An 8,147-nucleotide genomic window follows, 5' to 3' on the forward strand; every position below is an offset into this window, starting at 1 on the left:
TTTTTTTTTTTTTTTTTGCAATTTATTTTATTTTATTTTTTTTTATTTTTATTTTTTTTTTTTTGTGAGGAGATCAGCCCTGAGCTAACATCCGCCAATCCTCCTCTTTTTTTGCTGAGGAAGACGGCCCTGGGCTAACATCGGTGCCTATCTTCCTCCACTTTATATGGGACGCCGCCACAGCATGGCTTACCAAGCAGTGCGTCGGTGCGCGCCCGGGATCCGAACCAGCGAACCCCGGGCCGCCGCAGCGGAGTGCGCGCACTTAACCGCTTGCGCCACCGGGCCGGCCCCTATATCTTCCATTTTTACCTAAGACTTTCTCTTTCTTTGCTGAGACTTTTTATCTTTTCATTTGTTTCAAGCATGTCCATAATAGCTTCTTGAAACATTATTATCATTGCTGCTTTAAAATCTTTGTCAGGTAATTCTAACATCTCTGTCATCTCCATGTTGACTTCTATTTATTGTGTTTTTTGATTCACTTTTAGATCTTTCTGGTTCTTGGTGTTATGAGTGATTTCCAATTGATACCTGGACATATTGGTATTATGTTATGTGATTCTCATACTTATGTGAACTTTTTTTAGCTACCTTTCTCTGACATACCCTGTCTAGAGAATGGGAGGAACCACCTTGTTACTGCCAGGTAGAGATAGAAGTTCAAGTTCTCCATTCACCTTCTCTTGACACCCAAAGTGGAATACTCCTCATTACTGCTGAGTCTAGGCTCCCTGCCTGGTCTCCACTGACATATAGGGTGAGAAGGCTTGTTATCAGCCAGCAGGGATGAAATTCCCAGCCCCCTACTTGAAATTCTCTGATATCACCCCCACAGAGGTTGGAATGCATTTTTCTAGCCTTACAAGAGCAGAAGTCGAGGTTCTTCACTTGCCCTTTGCTGAATCAAGTGGGAGTGGGGCCAGAGTTTTTTTTCTGTGGTATTTGCCTGCAGTAGAGTGGTTATTATTTAAAAATTTTCTGGCTTGCTAGGTCCCTCCTTTCTTGCTTCTTGTTGGGCAATTTTTTTTGTCTGTACCTATTGGCATTTCCAGTTTGCAGGCTTCTTGAATTTCAAATCTGGGATATATGAGACAAAAAGAAAACCCAGGAAGCTAATCTTCTTTTGTTCCTCCAGTCCCCACGTTCCTAGCAATTATGCCTTCCTTTTTCCACTTTTTAAGAGCGTTCTTACGTTTATTTTATATATATTGTTCAGGCCTTTTAGTTGTACATAGCAGGAGAAATAGGGAAAGGTATGCCTACTTCATGGTCCGAGAAGTGAGAGTCTTCATCGCTGCATTTTAAGAGCTCTAGCTTACTGCCTTTGAAATTTGTTTTTTATTACAACCCAATCACAACACCAGTTTCCCCTAAGATTTACAACAACCTCAGCTGTGTGGTAACTATTTTCTTAATAATTTACTTCGTAACTATGCCTCCCTAAACTCTATGGTTTAGTTTTGCCATTAAAAAATTTTAAAATTTTATATAATTAGATTCGTACAGTATGCAGTCTTTCTTCAATATTATGCTTCAAATATTAATCCATGTTTTTACTTGAAGTCGTTGCTTATATTTTTGGCTTCTATACCTTAATCTTTTGTGTGAATGTATCATAATTTATGTATCCACTCTACTTTTGATGAATTTTGGATTATTTCTAATTTATGCTGTTGATAAAAATGTTACTATAAGCATTCTCATACGTGATCTTACTACAAGTATGCAGACTTCTAAAGTAATATCAAGTTGTTTTTTTTTGTTGTCATTGTTGTTTTTTAACATGAAGATATGCTATATCCACCAGTAAGGAAACATTCACCTTGGGGCCAGCCTGGTGGCATAGTGGTTAAGTTCACGTGCTCTACTTCGGTGGCCCAGGGTTCTCAGGTTCAGATCCTGGGTGCACCACTTATCAAGCCATTCTGTGACAGCATCCCACATATAAAATAGAGGAAGATAGGCATGGATGTTAGCTCAGGGCCAATCTTCTTCAGCAAAAAGAGGAGGATTGGCAACAGATGTTAGCTCAGGGCTAATCTTCCTCAGCAGAAAAAAAAAGAAAGAAAGAAAAACGAACACAAAGAAACATTCACCTTACAAGAATGCAAGATGAAGTAGTAAATATATAATTTTTCAAGTTTTATTATTGTATATGTTTCAGACCAGTTTTGTGTTAATTTATTGGCTTGTATTTTTTACATCTCATAGGAATGGAGATTGGGATAGTCTGCCTTCAGGTGCCTGTTTTTTCACTCATAGCCCTAGGTCAGTGGCCTATATCTATTCCATGTCCCTAAGCCACTGTGCCATATATTTTTAATATCCCTTTATAATGGGACAGCCTTTTCTGTTTTCTAGATTTGTGGGATTCAGTTCCAAATCAATAGTACAGAAGAGCTATGCATCTGTTTTCCAACCTAGTTTGTTTATTATATACTGTTTGATATGAATTCTTATATACCGGTAGTATAGTTGGTTGCAACAAAGATGTTCTTCTTCATGGTTGGAACTTGAAATTTTTCTTTCTTGCTTTTTCTCTTTTGATTGTTATTTTAAACTAATATTTATTGTATTTTGTCAATTTCTATATGTTTAAAATGGCAATTTGAAAGACCATAATTCTACTAAATATTCTTTGAAAATTAAAACACAAATGTGATGTATTGTTTCAATATAGCACTATTTTTGTACTATATTAAAAATCTTTAAATGCAAATACTAAGTGTTACTTTTATTATTACTCTGTAGTTATACATTGTTAGAAGTAACTTCAATGTAAATCTGAAGAACAGTTTTCTCACTGACACAAAGACCAATCTTAGTTCTCAAACAGGCACTAAACAGTAAAAAAGAAACAAAAGACCAAGAAGCGTAAATTTAAAATGTATCTATATATAATTTTTGGAAAAAAGACAGTAGAGCCCTTGAAAATAACACTCTGAATCCACTAGGAAAATCAACGGTTCCACTGAAAATAACTTTTCCTACTCTGGACATGGGCATTAATTATTGTCAAGGTTGAAGATAGAAAAAATATCAACATTTCACCAAAAATCATGTTTTTTAATTTTTAGTTTTTTATTTCTTAGCAAACAGTATTTTTCTTTTAACAGTAGCATATTTGAAATGGAAGAGAATGAAAAGATAGTCTTAAAATTTTTTCTAAACTCATCTTGTAATAGGTAAAAACAGTGCAAATACATTAATATTGGTTAACTTATACTCATGACCATTCCATTAATATTAGCTATGGGGATTTTAATAATGCTATCTTCTATACAACTGTTTTATTACAATCGTTATTGCTATTCTTTAATTGAACTTACTAAACTTTGAGTCTTCACTCTTTAGGAGGTCTAGGGCAATAAACTTTTACTTTTAGTGCTTGAAGTTATAAGTACTTAAGTGTCCACATTGTTTTTCTTCCTTTTTATTAGCTTTAAGTTCATGATATTCTATTATTATTTTATTATTATCCACAGTTATTTATTGACCGTATACTATAGTCCAAACAATTGCACGTTTTAATCCTTACAAAGATTAAGAAATAGATAGTACTATGATCTCTATTGAATAATTAAGTACCTTGAAGCACAAGGATTTCAAATAACATCCTGAAAGCTATAGAGCCCCACGTGGCGGCAACTGAATTGTAAATCATGTCTGTCTGGTTTTGAACTTTTCTCTTAACAGTTGTATCCTCTTGCCCTAGCCTCCCACATACACAAATAGCAATTAAACAACCCATCGCACCATCATAATATGTCATTTTAATGCTAGTATTTATCAGTTCTATTCATAATTTTTCTTTTCTTATCTATTTTCCTTACTATATCCCTAAATTGAATTAGATATACTATTTATATTTATGACTTCATTTTACATTTTTGCTTTCTTTCTCCACAAGTGTGTATAGAATTTCTTCAAATAAATAATAATAGTAATAACAACAACTAGCCATTATTTTATAAATTGATTCACAAATTTAAGGATTATGCAGACTCTGCTTTTGCCCTTCCCTACATAGCCACGCAATTTTATTGCTGTAAAAATGTTTCATGTGTGCTTACTTTCACATTTGCATCTCAATAATTATTAGTATTTTCCCTTTGTTTGACCACTACAATGATGTAGGGAAGAACTGAAAGAATAAACAACAACAAAACAAAAACAAAATATCAAAAATAGCACAGGACACAATGTCTAAGAACCTAGGACAGTGCTTTGAATATACCAGGTATTCAGTAAATATTTGATACTAAATGGGTAACTGTTGTTTATTTGTATATTTTAAACATTTATAGTACTTTAAATATATAAATATCATCAATTTATGTATAAATATATATTCATACACTTTAAAAATATATGTAAAATAACCCATTAAGAATTTTTCAATAAATAAATACTTAAGAACAATGAAATAGTAAACATGGTGCTTTGGATATAATAAACATTCAGTACATCTGTTGATTTAAATCCCAAATCGATTAACTAAGGAAGGAAAAGAATAATACATGGTGTGCTTTTTGTCATGTTTTACCTCAGGCCAGGAGGTTATATTCTCATAAAAGTACTCTAGGGAAAATACTTTCATATGCTAAATAGCTTGCTCATTCGCAATGCCTTAATAGTGACTTGAATCAAGCATGAAAGTGTAGCATGGATGTGATGGAGATGGTTTGCATAAATATGCCAGTCATGGGATGTAGGTATATGCTTTACAATCCTTAACGGTATACAAGAAAGGAACTAAGGAAGTGGAGTGTCGTCAATTAATTATGTTATCATTATACATAGAATTATAATTTTAATATGGCTTCCCAAATTGCTATGTTAAAGTGTAATTTGTACTTTTGCCAACAATGCTTTGTTTCTCCCTCTTTAACAAAATATATAGTAGCATTTTCAGTTTGCGAATGAGTATTCAAGTTGTATTTTTATGCTGTAGACTATTCCACACTCTATTCTCTCTTATTGTTTGTGTCATTGTAGACTTTAAGCTAAAATTTTTTCTCACTAGTATACCTCCAACAATAAAGTGTTCTAAGAGTTTTTTTATTAAAGCTATGTATGAAATGCAACCTAGATCTCTAGTTTTAGTTTGAAATAGATATTGCACTTCACGGTGATTCCTCTGCTTTACTCAGCTACTGTATATCTTGAGGTTATATGTCTATGGATTTTTTTGTTTTTACTCCACCATGATAAAACAATTATTTACATAGCATCTACTTCTTACTTGTTTGCTGCATGAATGAATGTGATTGTTAAATTTTTTGTCTTACTAGAAAGATATTTAACCCTGCTTTTATACTCTAATAAACTGGTAACCTTTAAAAATACCAATGAATTGACTTCACCCCTATAAGAATCTGAGGGTAGAGTCCACGCATAATTATTTTTTAAGCTCTTCAGGTAAATCAAATATATAGCTAAGGATGATGACTGCTCTAGACAGTGATTGCCTGCGATGTGCTATACACTATAAGAAGAACCACTATTGCTGCCATTTGTTGAAAAGTTTCTATATATCAGGTCTTCATATAATCCATTATTTTATATAATCATCACAATAACCATATACATTCATTATTCCCACTTTTAGATGAGGAAGCAGAGCAAGGAGATAAAGTAACTACATAGCATGTAAGAGTTAATATAGACTCAGGTCTATATTCAGGTCTGTGAGCATAATTTTATTATTGCGTATAACACATGGTGTTACAATGATCTGCTTCACTTCTAGAGCCCATTTATATCAAATTCTCTTCTCCTTCTGAGAACAAAGGAAGAGTTCACTTCCTTGACCTCTAGTAATTAGTTGAGGCCATCTGACTAGTTCTGGCCAATGATCATTGAGGGGAAATGATGTGCATCACTCTAAGTGTGGACACACAATCCCTCGCTATGTGTCGAGGGTGCAGCATGTTTGCAGCGACAGGATGGTGACATGTCTGTCAGACTGAGACCTTGGATGATTAGATGAAGCAGAGCCCTGCTTGATCAGCTTTGGGCATGTAGTTGAACCAGATATGCACCATATTGTGTTAAGCTACTGAGATTTGTGTGTTGTTTGTACCACAGCATCACCTGACACATCCTATTGAACACACTTATGAAACTTTTACCCTTCCAATCTGAGCCATTTAGGTACCTAAAAAAATTCCTGGCTAATAAAAGGTAGATGCTCAATTGTTGAACAGATCATTTTTCCTCTAGATGAATTTTAAACAGTGTAGGGGAGGAAAAACAATTTTCCTCTACTCTTCTGAGTTCTTAGCTGAGTGTCCTGTAATAATAGACAGATTAACAGAAGAAAAACCAACAAGTTTATTAACATGTATACCTTACATATACGTGGGAGATACCCAAGGATAAATGAGTAACTCAAGGAGATGGCTTTAGAATTCAGGATTAAATAAGGAAGGGGAGGGAGGATGTAGGTATCTTAGGGGAGAGTAAATGATTTTTAGGAAAGATGAATGGACTCTTATAAGAATAGGTGGGAGGTATGATAGTTTGTGATAAAGTTTGTCTGAGTGTGGTGTTGACTTCTAGTCTCATCAGTCTTCCCTGTTTGATGAAACTCCCAAGCGGGGATTTAGGACAATTGAATTCCTTTTGGAGGAGCTGCCTTTAGGCAGATAAGGGGAGTATGGAGAAAGCTTCTTTCTTCATTTGCTGTTTTTCAAGTGCCTTTAGCTCAAATTAATCAATATATAAAAGTGGCATAGTGTGGGGTAGCAAAATCTGCTACCTGCAGCAGCAAATCAGTTTCTAGTTGTGCTTTATATATATGCTTGATAAATAACTTTAGTGAAAGCTATGTTTTACTTGCAGAATGTTGGATTTGAGTTATTTTCTTTAGAGGACTCTTATGCATTTTGTGGCACATTCATTCAGATGAAAATGAAGGCTTAGCCTCTTTTCAATAAGTAACCAGCAGATATTCTTTATCTTGGATCACTTGTCCATCCATCCATCCATCCATTCATTCGCTAACTATATATTGAACCTCTATTATAAGCCTGCAAGAAAGGACAGCCTTCATCACACACCAAAAGAAGTATCAAGGTGCCACTGCTATCGTGGAGCTCCAAATTCATCAAGTTCAGTCATCAAGAGGGATAGAAAAATGGCTGAATCACTTGCTAGATGATGGATGCTTTTGTTGGGAAAGCCTCATGATCATGGTAGGACTTTTTTTGCTCTGCTTTCTAACAGCAAGCTGGTCTCCAGGGAAGGGTTGGAAAGTGATCCTCAAATTTAAACAACACACAATCCTACTCCAACTTTACGGGCTCGAAAACTGAGAAGAGTTCTATGACTCTGAGGAATTGATTGGAGGCATTGGGCTAGGGGCCAAATACCGTTGCTTACTCTTGGAGTCTGGCAATCAATGAAACAATGAAAACAACACTGAAGTGGTTGACAACCATTGCCCCAAGAAGTCTACCTTTTTAAAAAAAAATTCTTTACTTTTAAAAAAATAACATCTCAGAATGATAAATGAATTGTCTTTGCAGTCAAGTTAATTTTACTGTAGGAGAATGACAAGATAATTTATTAAAATACTATTTTGTGTTTTTAGTTTATTTTGCTCCTCCCTTGTTACAAAGAAATAGCAAAGTATGTCATTTCTTTTGCTTTGGGACACATTTACATCATTTTAAAAAACGGATCTTCCTGAAGAAGTTCCCATCTTAGTATTTGTTTTCCCAACCCTTCACTGGGAAGATTAAGCAAAATTTTCTCAAAAGGGAAAGAGAGATGAAAAGATGCTGCTAAGACCAACATCAAATAGTGTACTGCCTATATTTTCTTCTAGGAGTTTTACAGTTTCAGGTCTTACATTCAAGTCTTTAATCCATTTTGAGTTAATTTTTGTGTATGGTGAAAGATAATGGTCTACTTTCATTCTTTTGCATGTGGCTGTCCAGTTTCCCTAACACCATGTATTGAAGAGACTTTCCTTTATCCATTGTATGTTCTTGGCTCCTTTGTCAACAATTAGCTGTCTATAGATGTGTGGGTTTATTTCTGGGCTTTCAGTTCTGTTCGATTGATCTGTGTGTCTGTTTTTGTGCCATTACCATGCTGATTTGATTACTATAGCTTTGTAGTATATTTTGAAGTCA

The sequence above is a fragment of the Diceros bicornis genome, chromosome 7 (genome assembly GCF_020826845.1).
Source record: "Diceros bicornis minor isolate mBicDic1 chromosome 7, mDicBic1.mat.cur, whole genome shotgun sequence".
Classification (NCBI taxonomy): domain Eukaryota; kingdom Metazoa; phylum Chordata; class Mammalia; order Perissodactyla; family Rhinocerotidae; genus Diceros; species Diceros bicornis.